This window comes from Bufo gargarizans, chromosome 7, assembly GCF_014858855.1.
Source record: "Bufo gargarizans isolate SCDJY-AF-19 chromosome 7, ASM1485885v1, whole genome shotgun sequence".
Classification (NCBI taxonomy): domain Eukaryota; kingdom Metazoa; phylum Chordata; class Amphibia; order Anura; family Bufonidae; genus Bufo; species Bufo gargarizans.
This window is the reverse complement of record NC_058086.1, coordinates 169,612,669-169,627,340: the sequence shown is the minus strand read 5'-3', so window position 1 is coordinate 169,627,340 and position 14,672 is coordinate 169,612,669.

Below are 14,672 nucleotides of genomic sequence, written 5' to 3'. Positions count from 1 at the left end.
GCCCTGTGGGGGCTGAACTGGAGGAGGAGGAGGACTTTGGAGCACAGGCAATGTGTAGCTAAATGGGTGGTTTTTATACACAGGTGACAAGAGAGGAGGAGCAGGAGCAGCCAGAGGAGCTACAGGGAGATAAGGAAGACGAGGCAGAGGACCCAGACACACCGTGGCAGTATGCAGTGGAGATGGAGGCAGGAAGTCCATCCGAGTTACTTGCACAAATGGCCTGATGCATGCTCACTTACTTGTGTAGTGACAGCCAAACTGTCACTGTCACGGCTGAGGATGGGGAAAACCCTCAGCCGTGCGTTGCCAGATGATGTTGGTCGCTGCTCGGCCAGGATGACAGAATTAGGGAGCAGGTCACCTCCTAACGCGTCCCTAACACTGACCCTGACTCCTAACCATATGAGCCAACCCTGATGGTGGGAGGGCTCATACACCGGAACCTAATAGTCCCTGCTAGCCCTCAGGATGGCCCTGAACTAGGAGCAGGGTAAGACGACCTGTTCCTCCTAGGCACGGAGGAACAGGAGTCTCACTGGCCAAGCTGCAAGGAAAAGGGGTAAAAAAACAGACCTATGGATATGGCAGGTGAACTGCACTAGTTCCACCTACCTGCCACAGCCTTGCTGACTGGATCCCTGTGCTGACACGCTGATGTCCACACCATACTTAAATGGACACAGCCAACACACATACACACACACAGGAACCCAGATCCATAGCTGCATTAAATAACAAAAGGAATACATCATCAACTTAACGTATAAACATCTATGACCACAAGGGTGGCCCTCACTGGCAGATGGTATAAAGTAGGAGGACGACTCCAGCAGACCATGGCTGAAGTACCCCTCTGATTACTGCTCTCAGCAGAGGCTATATAGGCCCAAGTAGCCACACCCACACAGACACACCCAGTGCACACACACTAGGAAGGAAGTTAACCCTTCTCACACCAGGGAAGGGAAGACAGCCACTTAAAGGAGAAACTGCACACAACTAAAACCCTGTGCACACCAGACATACAAAAGACACACCTAACAAAGATAGGTTGCCAGGAAAAGTGTGGCATCAGAGCGGGTGTTTAGTGCGGGGGGGCCATAGTTACCCCAAGAAGAACTCACCTGTCCACCCAAAATGTGGAGAGATTGAACTTTGTCAAGATGAATCAGGCGTGGATCAGCCAGGATTTACACCCACCAATGCCTGATGCATCAGACTAGATCATCCATGGTGCCACACCAACACTTAGACAAAAGAGACTGGTTTCTTCTGGCTACCTGCCTCATCTACTATTCTGATGCTGCCAACTGCCTGATGCCACACATCCGATGCCAAGTGCTCCTTCTTTCACCCACCATCTTCAGGTGGTACTGGTATTGCCACCCACCTCCACACTATGTCACCTTGCCACTCTGTGGCCTTCTGATGCTGCTGCCACCTCCCCACTATGTCACCTTGCCACTCTGTGGTCTCCGGATGCTGCTGCCACCTCCACACTATGTCACCTTGCCACTCTGTAGTCTCCTGATGCTGCTGCCACCTCCACACTATGTCACCTTGCCACTCTGTGGTCTCCTGATGCTGCTGCCACCTCCACACTGTCATTGTGCCACTCTGTGGTCTCCTCCTGATGCTGCTGCTGCCGCCACCTCCACACTCTATCATTGCGCCACTCTGTGGACTTCTCATGCTGTTCCCACACTCCCCACTTCATGACTGGGCCACTATTTTGCCTTTTGGCCTGACTCACATCACCATTTATTTGACTCTTCTTCTGATCTGTCAGAAGGAAGGAAAAATGAGTCTGTGTTGCAGCTGTAAGGCCTGTATGGTCCCATTTGAATTGGCTTGTGATTTGGTAGCCAAAAGCAGGAGTGGGTACAAAACACAGAAGACATGCAAATATTCCATTCACGTGTCATCTCTGTTTTGGATCCACTTTTTTTTGTTGGCATTAGCAATACTGATGGATCACTGACCAAATGCTGACCGAGTGAAGGCGAATGCTCCACAGACAGGATCCATTTTTGGGGGTTATTGTTCTGACAGATCAGAAGAAGAGCACAATAATCAGTGACGTCACGACTAAGAACATGTTTGTTCGAAACGCGTAGACGTTCATTTGGAACATTGAGGTGATGCTGTCACTGTATGGATTTGTACTATACTGAATAAAGAAACCCACGATATTTTCTAAACTTCGATGCTGGATCCATCCCTTCATTTCTACCATTTCACGGTCTTACCAAGGTTTCCGTGCATCAAGGAAGTGGATACAAGGTATAGAGACAGCAGGTGAGCTGGACATTGTTTACAACAAAATTATCATGAGGAGTGCGATATACCTGCTTCCACAAAATACTGATTAAGGGGATTGATATACCTGCTTCCACCAAATACTGATTGAGGCCTGCGAGATATCTGTTTTCACAAATACTGCTCTTCTCTAGGGACTTTGGCACAGAATAATTTTGAAAATGACAGGCAGAGAAAGAGGCAGGCCGTTCCGCAGGGGTGGTAGGGGTTGGGCAGGTGCACCAGGCCGGAGCCTAAGTGGGAAGTTGGAGAAGGCGCGTGCGATTACGTCAAAGGACGCACCAGAGTTGGTTGAGTGGCTCACTCAGCCTTCCGCTTCTGCACCCGCCTCATCCTCTGTATCTGCACCCTCCTCACTCTCTGCTGTGTGCACCCTAAAAATACACCACCATAGCCCCTCGACTCAGGTCAGAGGAATTATTTTCCCACCCATTCCCAAACCTTACCAATGCGCAGCCATTCTTGGCATAAGATGAGAAAGAGAAGGTAGCAACTACCGCCACCCAGCCGTCTGACGAAAGTACCCAGATCAGCCCAAGGAGGGTGGTCCCCGCTGTTGCTGCCTACTCCGAGATCTCTAATGTCAGTGGTGGTGACGGTGACTATGATGACGTGTCAATGGACATCACGTGGGTGCCCACAAGAGAGGAAAAGGAGGGGAATTCAGAGGGAGAGACGGAGCAGCAGATAGGGAGTAGAAGGAGGAGAAGCAGGCATAACTCGCAGTGCACAGGAGGCAAAAAGCAGACTGGCATTCCCAGGACGCCGGCACATGGCTCTGCAGTGTGGGTTTTTTTTAAGTGTCAGCTGCTCACAATAGTGTTGCCATCTGCAGCCTGTGCCGTCAATGCATAAGTCGCGGTAAGCCCGACACTCACCTAGGGACGACCACCTTAAGAAGGCACCTGGCCTCCCATCACCGAGCCCAGTGGGAGCAACGCTGTCAGAACCCACAAAGCCACACTCCCGGCGCTCCTCGTCCTGCCTCTTCTCCTTCTCTTCTCTCCTCCCATTTGTCCTCCATTCCACCTTCCGCTGTGCCGTCGTTGCGTTCCTCTGGCAAAAGGCAGGCTTCTGTGGCCCAAATGTTCAAGCGTAAAAAGTTGATGACGCTGGATAACCCTCTTGCCCAACGGCTGACCGCCGGCTTTTCGGAACTGCTAGCCCGCCAACTACTGCCATATAAACTGGTGGACTCGGAGGCCTTTAGAAAATTTGTGGCCATTTACACACCGCAATGGGAGGTCCCCGGAAGGAAATATTTCTCCCAGAAGGGCATCCCGGAGCTATATGGCCACGTTCAGCGGCAAGTGAATATATCTCTGGCACACAGTATCGGTGCCAAGATACATCTGACCACAGACACGTGGTGTGGCAAACACGGGCAGGGAAGGTACATAACTTTTACTGCCTACTGGGTGAACCTTCTGACGGCCGTCAAGCATATAACCCGTGGCACCCGTGTGGATTTGCTTTTACCGCCACGGATTGCATGCAGGCCTGCCTCTTCTTCTCCTCCTCCATCCTCCGTCTCCTCCTCGGCTGACTCCTCCTTTTCCACTGTTACCGCCTCTTCCGCTGCGCCCCCCAGAACCTATTTGACGTGCCAGGTGAGACGTTGCCATGCTGTGCTGCGGCTGTTGTGCCTGGAATCCAAGAGCCACACCGATCCTGCACTGCTTTCAGCTCTGCGGTCACCGGCCGATCAGGGGCTAACCCGCTCAATTTGACAGTTGGTAAAGTGGTGTGCGACAACTGTGCCAATCTGCTGAGCGCGCTGAAACAGGGCAGAACTACACATGTGCCGTGCATGGCACACGTCCTGAACTTAGTCGTGCAGAGATTCGTTGCCAAATAGCCCGGGGTCCAGGACGTCTTGCGGCAGGCCAGGAAAATCTCTGGCCATTTTAGAAGATCTTACACGGCCATGGCTCGCCTTGCTGACGTTCAGCGGCGACACCACCTGCCTAGACGTGTGATTTGTGACTGCCCGACGTGCTGGAACTCCACCTTGTATATGCTTGATAGGCTGCTCCAGCAGAAACGTGCTGTTAACGACTACCAGTAAGAACTCTGCAGCAGGACAGGTTCTCCGGAGCTTGGTTTCTTTTCACCGCCCCAGTGGCTGCTCATGCGCGGCGCATGCAGACTTCTGCGACCATTTGATGAGATCACCAAACTGGTCAGTAGCAGCCAGGGCGCCATCAGTGACATCGTACCTTACGCCTTCTTTCTGGAGCGTGCATTGCGTCGTGTCATTGATCAAGCCCTTGACGAGCAGGAACTCGCAATGCTGGATGAATTCCCAGGGGGGCTGCTCCATCTGAGACAAGTCAGCAGCAGTCTGAAGAGGAGTCAGAGGAGGATGGTGCCTGGGGGGAGGAGGAGGAGCAAGAAGAGCAGGCTTTAAACTTTTCGGGGATCCCTGGTGTTGTCCGTGGCTGGAGGGAGGAGACCGAGGACGACATTCTCCTGGGCGATGAGCAGGAGCCAGGCCGCTCCACCACTTCCATTTTAGTGCAAATGGGGTCCTTCATGCTCCAGTGTTTGAAGAGGGACCCCCGTATAAAAAGCATAAAGGGCAAGGACCAGTACTGGGTGGCAACGTACTTAGACCCCCGGTACAAACACAAAATGGCGGACATGTTACCAGCATCACAGAGGGCTGTCAGAATGCAGCACTTCCAGGCCTTGCTGCGAGAGATGCTGCATTCTGCTGTTGCGGGCACTGGCAGAGGAATTTCCACCCACAGAGAAACAGGTGCGGGTACCAATCCTACCGCGCCTGCAAGAAGAGGGCGGTGTGAAGATGTGTTGGTCACTTCGGATTTGAGATCATAAAAGGCCTTTTCTGTCAGATGAAGGCCTAATTTTTGGGGCCTGTACTCCCGTGGCCTAAAATAAACATTTTCTAGGCTCCAGCAGGGCACATTTTTTACAGTTTCCCTTTAAGATGCATAAAAATGGCCCCTGATTAAAATACATATTTTTTGTGGGAATTTTCACCATTGATCCCCCTCTTGTACGTCACTGTCCATGTTGTGGGACTATTTGTGCACTTCTAGTAAGTGTTTGGTGGCTGCAAATATGACCTGAAGGTTTTTTAGAGAAAATTTATAAAAAGGATTGCGCTGCAGGAGAGAAATCTTCTCTGGGTATTAAAGTTCTCTTTGTGAAATCTTCAACTAATAGGACCACATGCAAACTTCACAGCCCAACACTGGTAGGAAACCTGTAATGTGATGAGAAAGCGCACTATGGTGTAGTAAGCCCCAAACACCTAACGCACCATGTGAATAGGCTATACTCACAAGACTCCGCTAGTGAAAACGTGTAGAAATCTGAATAGTGTCTCCCTTCGGAACTCTATTGCAAAGAAGAACACTATAGTGTAGTATGTAGCAACACTTTACACGCCTGCAGACAGATTGTACTCACAGAACTTCACTGGTAAGGTGCGCGGATGATGATATTTAAGAGCGACTTCAGCTTGGTGAATGGAGCAGGCGTGGATCGGAGCACGTCGGTATAATAGACCGGTCCAACAGATTGAATGCCGCTACACCTGAATAACACCAGACCCCGGCTTCCAGGGATCTCATAGGAAGGAAGTCGCAAGTATGGTGAAGTACGCACCAGTGGGTCAGATAAAAATTATTTAATATACTCACAAGGATACAGCTTAAAACGTGTTAAAATATCTCTATATTGCCCGACCCGGGTTTCGCCGTGATGCTTCGTCTGGGGCGTTGATTGGTAAGTGGATACCACTGGGTTTAAATTAGCAGGGAAACCTCCCCTAAACCACGTCATGATCACATCCAAAAAAATACAAGGCATAAAACAAACACATACAAACAGATTAAAATTGAATAAAATACAAAGATGATAAAAATAGGCAGAGGAGAACCTAACTAGCTCGTGGCAAATATATTCAAACTAAGCAAGCATTAACGTCACATTCAATATTCAACCCTTGAGGCTGAATGGTGCCCAAAAGGAACATCCACTCAACCTCTTTTTTATTTATCAGAGCAATGAAGTCCCCTCCTCGGGTGGGGGTATCGACTAATTCTAATCCAGTGAAACGCAGACCTCTTGGGTTTTTGTCATGATTGATCTTAAAATGTAGCGAGACACTATGGGTCTCAAGTCCTTTTTTGATGTTACGGATATGCTCCTGAACCCGAGTCTTGAGACTCCGTGTAGTCCTTCCAACATATTGGAGACCACAGGGGCACTCCAAAAGATAAATCACACCAACATTATTGCAGGAAAATTCACCTCTAATTTTAAGGGTTGTATCTTTCATTTTATTGGATGTGATTTTGTCAGCAAACCTTTCTCGATCTTTTGAGATGCGGTTTTTGCAGGGTAAGCAAAAGCCGCACCATGTGAACCTGCCTTTATTTGTAATAATGCACTTTTTATTAGTTGCGAGACTAGCACTGCGGACCAATCTATTAGCAAGATTATCGGCTCTTTTAAAGACTACTGGTGGCTTAACAGGCAAATCTTTACTGAGTACAGGATCATTCTGAAGAATGTGGCAATTTTTGGGAATCATATTCTTAATACAACCCACTTTGCTGTTATATTGGGTTAAAAATGTATATCTAAAGTCTTTCTTTTTCTGTTCATTCTTATTATTTATCTGTGACTTGGTATCAGTGCGTCTTTGCTCTATTTCCTCTTTGCAGTGGTCTAAAAATTCCTCTTCATATCCTTTTTCTAGAAATCTATTTTTGACCATCTGCCCCTGTTCTCTATAGTCCTCTAGCTCGCTACAATTTTTTGAAATGCGTTGGAACTGGCTTTTAGGTATGTTGTTGAGCCATGATGGGTGGTGACAACTATTAAGCTCAATGTACGTATTCACATCCACGGCTTTAAAAAAGGTCTTGGTTTTGAGTCCTCTCACCTTTCCAGATGAGAAGGCAGTCGTCTATATACCTTCGCCACACTAATAGCTGTCCCCTTCCTAGGTCTTTTTTGAGGATCTGGTCAATTTTCTCCCTCTCCCACATAGTCATAAAAAGGTTGGCGAGGCTTGGGGCGAACTTCGCCCCCATCGCCACGCCAGAGTGCTGGAGGTGAAAGGTATCTTTGTAGAGAAAATAATTATGAGTGAGGCAAAAAGCCACACATTCCAAAATAAAACTTTTTTGATCAAACCCCATGTCCGGATCATTTTCCAGAGCTTCTTGAACCCCTCTAATACCCAAATTCTGGGGAATACAGGTATAGAAAGACGATACATCAACTGTGGCTAACCACAGGGACCCCTGAATGTCACCCATCTCCTCAATGAGATCGATGACACTGGTGGAATTCTTAAGATAGGAGGGTGCCGCTGTCACATATTTTTGCAGAAAGAAATCGATATATTCGGAGACTCTACTGTTCAGGGAATTAATCCCTGATACAATAGGTCTCCCTGGTGGATGGTTGGGATCCTTATGAATTTTAGGCAAAAAATATATAACAGGGGTAACTGGACATTTTAGAAAAAGGTAATCAAATTCTTTTTTATTCAAAACTTCTTTCTCTAAACCCTTCTTCAAAATAGCCTCCAATTGTTTTTTGAACAACACAAGTGGGTTATTCTTCAGAACTAAATAGGTATCCCCATCCGAAAGCAGTCTATCCATTTCCAAAGTATATTGTTCGACATCCATTATGACGACTCCTCCCCCCTTGTCGGCCGGTTTTATCACTATCGTATCATTTTTTTCAAACTGTTTCAATGCCTCCTTTTCCCCCCTAGAAAGATTTTGTTTTTGGGGTTTGTGATCTATCTTCTCTAGTTCGTTTAGAAGGCTTCTTTTGAACGCATCAATGCATTCATTGTTTTTATTTTTTGGGCAAAATTTGGATCTATTCCGGAGGTCAGTATGTGATAATGTTGGTGTGATTTATCTTTTGGAGTGCCCCTGTGGTCTCCAATATGTTGGAAGGACTACACGGAGTCTCAAGACTCGGGTTCAGGAGCATATCCGTAACATCAAAAAAGGACTTGAGACCCATAGTGTCTCGCTACATTTTAAGATCAATCATGACAAAAACCCAAGAGGTCTGCGTTTCACTGGATTAGAATTAGTCGATACCCCCACCCGAGGAGGGGACTTCATTGCTCTGATAAATAAAAAAGAGGTTGAGTGGATGTTCCTTTTGGGCACCATTCAGCCTCAAGGGTTGAATATTGAATGTGACGTTAATGCTTGCTTAGTTTGAATATACTTGCCACGAGCTAGTTAGGTTCTCCTCTGCCTATTTTTATCATCTTTGTATTTTATTCAATTTTAATCTGTTTGTATGTGTTTGTTTTATGCCTTGTATTTTTTTGGATGTGATCATGACGTGGTTTAGGGGAGGTTTCCCTGCTAATTTAAACCCAGTGGTTTCCACTTACCAATCAACGCCCCAGACGAAGCATCACGGCGAAACCCGGGTCGGGCAATATAGAGATATTTTAACACGTTTTAAGCTGTATCCTTGTGAGTATATTAAATAATTTTTATCTGACCCACTGGTGCGTACTTCACCATACTTGCGACTTCCTTCCTATGGGATCCCTGGAAGCTGGGGTCTGGTGTTATTCAGGTGTAGCGGCATTCAATCTGTTGGACCGGCCTATTATACCGACGTGCTCCGATCCACGCCTGCTCCATTCACCAAGCTGAAGTCGCTCTTAAATATCATCATCCGCGCACCTTACCAGTGAAGTTCTGTGAGTACAATCTGTCTGCAGGCGTGTAAAGTGTTGCTACATACTACACTATAGTGTTCTTCTTTGCAATAGAGTTCCGAAGGGAGACACTATTCAGATTTCTACACGTTTTCACTAGCGGAGCTTTGTGAGTATAGCCTATTCACATGGTGCGTTAGGTGTTTGGGGCTTACTACACCATAGTGCGCTTTCTCATCACATTACAGGTTTCCTACCAGTGTTGGGCTGTGAAGTTTGCATGTGGTCCTATTAGTTGAAGATTTCACAAAGAGAACTTTAATACCCAGAGAAGATTTCTCTCCTGCAGCGCAATCCTTTTTATACATTTTCTCCATTTAGCGGACTTTCTCCCACATTGTCTTTGGATTTGCAGCGCCTGAGGGAACAAGTATTTCTAACAGAGACACTATCTATTTTATTGAAGGTTTTTTAGGTTCGCCTGCCATTAAAGTGAATGGGGCCCACCGCGAATACGCGTTTGCGAAACGTCCCGGCCGATATTCGGCCATCACTTACCATCATCCTGATCTATCCAAAGCTTTATCAGAAGATTTCGAGTGCTCAATGACCCCCTTCATCAGATCTCATATCTTATGGTTGACGGTAAAAGACCCAACTAAGACGTCAGTCAGCTGCCTGTAAAGCTCTGCTTTTGAATTTTGACTGCATTCCCAACACTGATATCCCTTGTCTCTTGGTTGCACCCCCAATATACCCAGTATGGTGCTGCGTATACTGGTTATTCTAGACCAGGGATGCCCATCTTGCAGCCCTCCAGCTGTTGCTAAATTACAACTTCCATCATGCCCAGACAACCTACAGCTATCAGGGCATGCTGGGAGTTGTAGTTTTGAAACAGCTGGAGGGCCGCAGGTTGGGCATGTATATGGTCTATTGACCTGACTATCCTATGGGGTCCTGAACTTGCCTATCATCCAATCTGTTTCCGATGACATCATCAGATTCCAGCTGAGATGGGGCAGAGAGACCCCAGGGCAGCTTCAGTGATCTGTCTTGCTTCTCTCCGTCTTAGTAAAGCTTAATTAACTATTGAGTCTCCTTTGGACACGTCTTAAGGATCTCTACCCTCTGTGCAGGGATGGACGTATCCAATGGAGCTCCAGTGATTGACTCTCCAGGCCAATGCTCCCAGATACTGGACATTTAGACCTTTATGGTGAATGAACTGGTGCTTGCTTGGAAGATTCCACAGCTGATATTGGGTAAAGAAAGATCGGACGTGATGAATTTGAAAATGCTGATTCTGTCACGGATCAGCGGGTGTGAACCCACTGTGCCACTGACTGGCTATGCTCTGGAGGGGCGTGTCTAAGCAACTGCCTGGTTTTCACTAGAGCCTCTGATGGTGAGGATAGACTTGAGCCGTTAGGATAGTTGCCAGGGGCTACTCCAGAGCAATCCCCGAGTCAGTAGCAGCTGGTCTGGGCGGACCAGGAGGTACCTGAGTAGGTACCTGAAGTATAAGCGTAGTCAGGCGGCAGAGACGTTGCCAGGAGCAACGGTGCAGGACCGGAGGATGCGGCAGAGACGTGGTCAGACAGGCAATAGGTCAGGGCAGGGGGCACAGGTACAGGTCAGGCAATCCGGTTCAGCAACAGGAGAGTCAAAGCAAGCAGGCAGGGATCAGACGATAAGCAGAATCCAGCAACGTAGTATAGGTCAGGAGCAGACGTGAGTATCAGGCACTAACAAACGCAAGGACCTCGACACTGAGGCATCTGGGAAGGGGGCTGAGCCACTTTAGTACCTGCAGGAGAGCCAGGGTTGGTCAGCGAGGTCACCTGACCTAACCCACTCAGCCCAGGCAGTGATGCGCTCCGCCCTTAGAGCAGTGCAACATGAAACCAGCCGAACGCAGGCAGTGACCAGGGCTGAGTGGAAGCTGTGCTCACAGGCAATAGCAGAAACCGAGCCCAGGACCTGAGAGGTGAAATGGGAAGCACCGACCACAGGTCACCGCTGGGTGCGGCGCCCAGAACCGCGGTGATAGGAGGGGGAACAGCGGCGTACAGCAGCCGCTATTACAGATTCCTTTTGGGAATAAATCTGTAGCTAGCCTTGTTTGACAGCAGCTAACGTCCCTCTCCCCATTCTGAACACTTGCATACTCTGCTGAACCAAGTGTGCAAGCGCATAATGGACTTAGAAGGAATCGCAGAAGGCCAAACACGATGGCAGCCATTACAGGTGTATGTTAAGGTTCACCTCAGATTATTTCATAGGGGTGCCCGTACAGGGTGCCCTAATTGATGGCCTCCACCTGTACGTCCTACATAACCATAGCCAGTACAGGGGGAAGTGAGGGGTAATCGGCCACACCATTTGCAGACCCCTTGTAGTATTGTCGACTTGACCTGAAGAAGAAGCTGCCGTCCAGAAACGCGTTGACCAATAAAATGTATCCAAGCCGAGGGGATTGTTCTCTCTTTCGCCTTCACTTGTCTATTACAGAGGTCGCCACTAACCCGTGGACAGGACGGTATCTGACCGAAGAGTTTTATAATACTTGCAAGTTGTAAGTCCTATACGTGCGTCATCCTTTCATTTTCTCTTTCCATTGTGCTCAACCCTCGGGCGACTTTGTGACAATGTTGAAGAATGTTCTAGACTTCCAATACAATAAATAACTGTTTCCTATAAAGGAAGAGAGACCAAAGTGCGCCACTTCTGGCCCCAAATTGCTTCATCCCTCAAGCCGATGAGACTTTGCTTTCCTCCAGTCTTGAGAAATGTCACCTGCCTTGGGGACAGTCTCCATGGAAAGAGGCTCACCGTGGATCGCTTGCCATCATGCATAGTACAGTAAATGCAATATGTCACCCCACCACGAGACAATTGGCATCAAAGCTGCTCTCACTCAAAGGTCTTATTACCTCCTCACCCCATTATGTCCGGGCCGCCATGAGATCCAGTCTGGGGATTTCTATGTCTCAGAATTACATTTTGCGGCTGACAACAAGAAATGAATGGGGGTTCTGGCGCTCCCCGGCTCTCCTGACACGTCCCCATCCATCATCCTGCCAATGGATTGTGAAGAGTAAATGTTTAATGATTCCATGTTCTGGGTTTTTACTGGTTCCATTTCAGGCTGACAGCAACCTGCAATCCCCGCAGAGCGGACCGGGCAGAACCCACGCTCATAGTATTCAGACGACTTAAGCAATGGATTAACCGGGAAGATTTACATCACACACTTAATTGACATGAGAAGAACTGACAAAGGAGGAAAGAAATGCATCAGAGGAGAGAGTCCAGCCACCGAGCGGCCGATCATCAGTCATTTACTGCCCATTATATACACCGATAGAGAAAAAAATACCGCAACCAGATAAAAATGTCCGATTGCTGCAAAATTCTGCAAGCAGTTATGTCTCAGGCAGACATGTGAATGATTACAGGTGCGGTCTTGCCACAAGAGGGTGTAAAAATGCTTCCTCCACTCTCTAAAAAGGCTCTCAGAGGATACTTTTGGGTAGTGTACCTCTTGGTGAGAGATGATTGACTGCTATACATGTCTGTACGACGCACATGTAGACATTTTGCCCAGTTGTCAGGCTCTGAGAGGGAACGCATCATGGATGGTCATTTGGACAAACAGCCTGCCATCCAGGGCGTTAGGAGATCTTGGGAGCAGTGGTTACATGAGGGCACTAGTGATAAGCGGCATAGTCAATATTCGAATTCGCAATATTTCGCGAATTTTTGGCTGAATATTCACCGCAAATTCGAGAATTCGTGATATCCAGTCATTGTTTACTTGATTGCAATATATAGCACTATATTCTAAATATTAGCGAATTCTCAAAGTAGCGATATTTGTGGTTTAAATTCGCGATTCGAATATTCACGCTCAACATGGTGATCTCATCTTGCATCCGGGATAGTGTCACGGTACCTCCTGTGTCAGAGGTTAGAAGATCGGAGAGACTGACTGCACGTGAGGTTAACTGACAGTCTCTTGATTCTCAGTGTTGTTGGTGGTAATGACCACACCTCTTGTCAGGTGCAGCTTGTGGTCATTACTGCTTCCCTATTTAGTTTGGTCTCACACCTCACACCATGCGGTTGATATTCTCTGCTTGGATTTGGAAGAGTTGGTGTGTGCACCTTACCTGTGTTCCTGCTCATCCATTTTCTATAAGATAAGCTGTACTTCTCTTTGTATTTTGTTGTTCCCCTGTGCTTGTTGTTACTAGGCCTCAGGGAGACGCTGGTTCGTTCACCTGGGAAGGAACCAGTAGTCTCATTCTCTGTCACTACCTCTAGGGCATTTCAGGGCTCCTAGGGTCTAGGTTACTGCGTATGTATTTTCCCACTTTCAGGGTCTATACATACTGACAGGAGTCAGGGCCAGGTTTAGAGGCTTCCTAGGAGGTGACCTTTTCCCTCTCCCTAACCTTAAGGCCTAGTTCTGTGTCCTTCCCCTGTATTCGTGACAGATAGAGGCCGTATCTCATCTTGTATCCAGGCTAGAGGCCATATCTCATCTTGTATCCAGGCTAGAGGCCGTATCTCATCTTGTATCCAGGCTAGAGGCCGTATCTCATTTTGTATCCAGGAGAGAGGCCGTAACTCATCTTGTATCCAGGCTAGAGGCTGTATCTCATCTTGAATCCAGGCTTGAGAACGTATCTCATCTTGTATCCAGGCTAGAGGCCATATCTCATCTTCTATCCAGGCTAGAGGCCGTATCTCATCTTGTATCCAGGCTAGAGGCTGTATCTCATCTTGAATCCAGGCTAGAGGCTGTATCTGATTTTGTATCCAGGCTAGAGGCTGTATCTCATCTTGAATCCAGGCTAGAGGCTGTATCTCATTTTGTATTCAGGCTAGAGGCCGTATCTCATCTTGAATCCAGGCTTGAGACCGTATCTTATCGTGTATCCAGGCTAGAGGCCATATCTCATCTTGTATCCAGGCTAGAGGCCGTATCTCATCGTGTATCCAGGCTAGAGGCCATAATGCATCTTGTATCCAGGATAGAGGCCATATCTCATCTTGTATCCAGGCTAGAGGCCATATCTCATCTTATATCCAGGCTAGAGGCCGTATCTCATCTTGTATCCAGGCTAGAGACCGTATCTCATTTTGTATCCAGGCTAGAGGCTGTATCTCATCTTGTGTCCAGGCTAGAGGCCGTATCTTATTTTGTATCCAGGCTAGAGGCCATATCTCATCTTGTATCCAGGCTAGAGGCCATATCGCATCTTGTAGCCAGGCTAGAGACCATATCTCATCTTGTATCCAGGCTAGAGGCCGTATCTCATCTTGTATCCAGGCTAGAGGCCGTATCCCATCTTGTATCCAGCCTAGAGGCCATATCTCATCTTGTATCCAGGCTAGAGGCCGTATCTCATCTTGTATCTAGGCTAGAGACCGTATCTCATTTTGTATCCAGGCTAGAGGCCGTATCTCATCTTGTATCCAGGCTAGAGGCTGTATCTCATCTTGTATCCAGGCTAGAGGCCGTATCTCATCTTGTATCCAGGCTAGAGGTCGTATCTTATCTTGTATCCAGGCTAGAGGCCATATCTCATCTTGTATCCAGGCTAGAGGCCATATCTCATCTTGTATCTAGGTTAGAGGCTGTATCTAATCT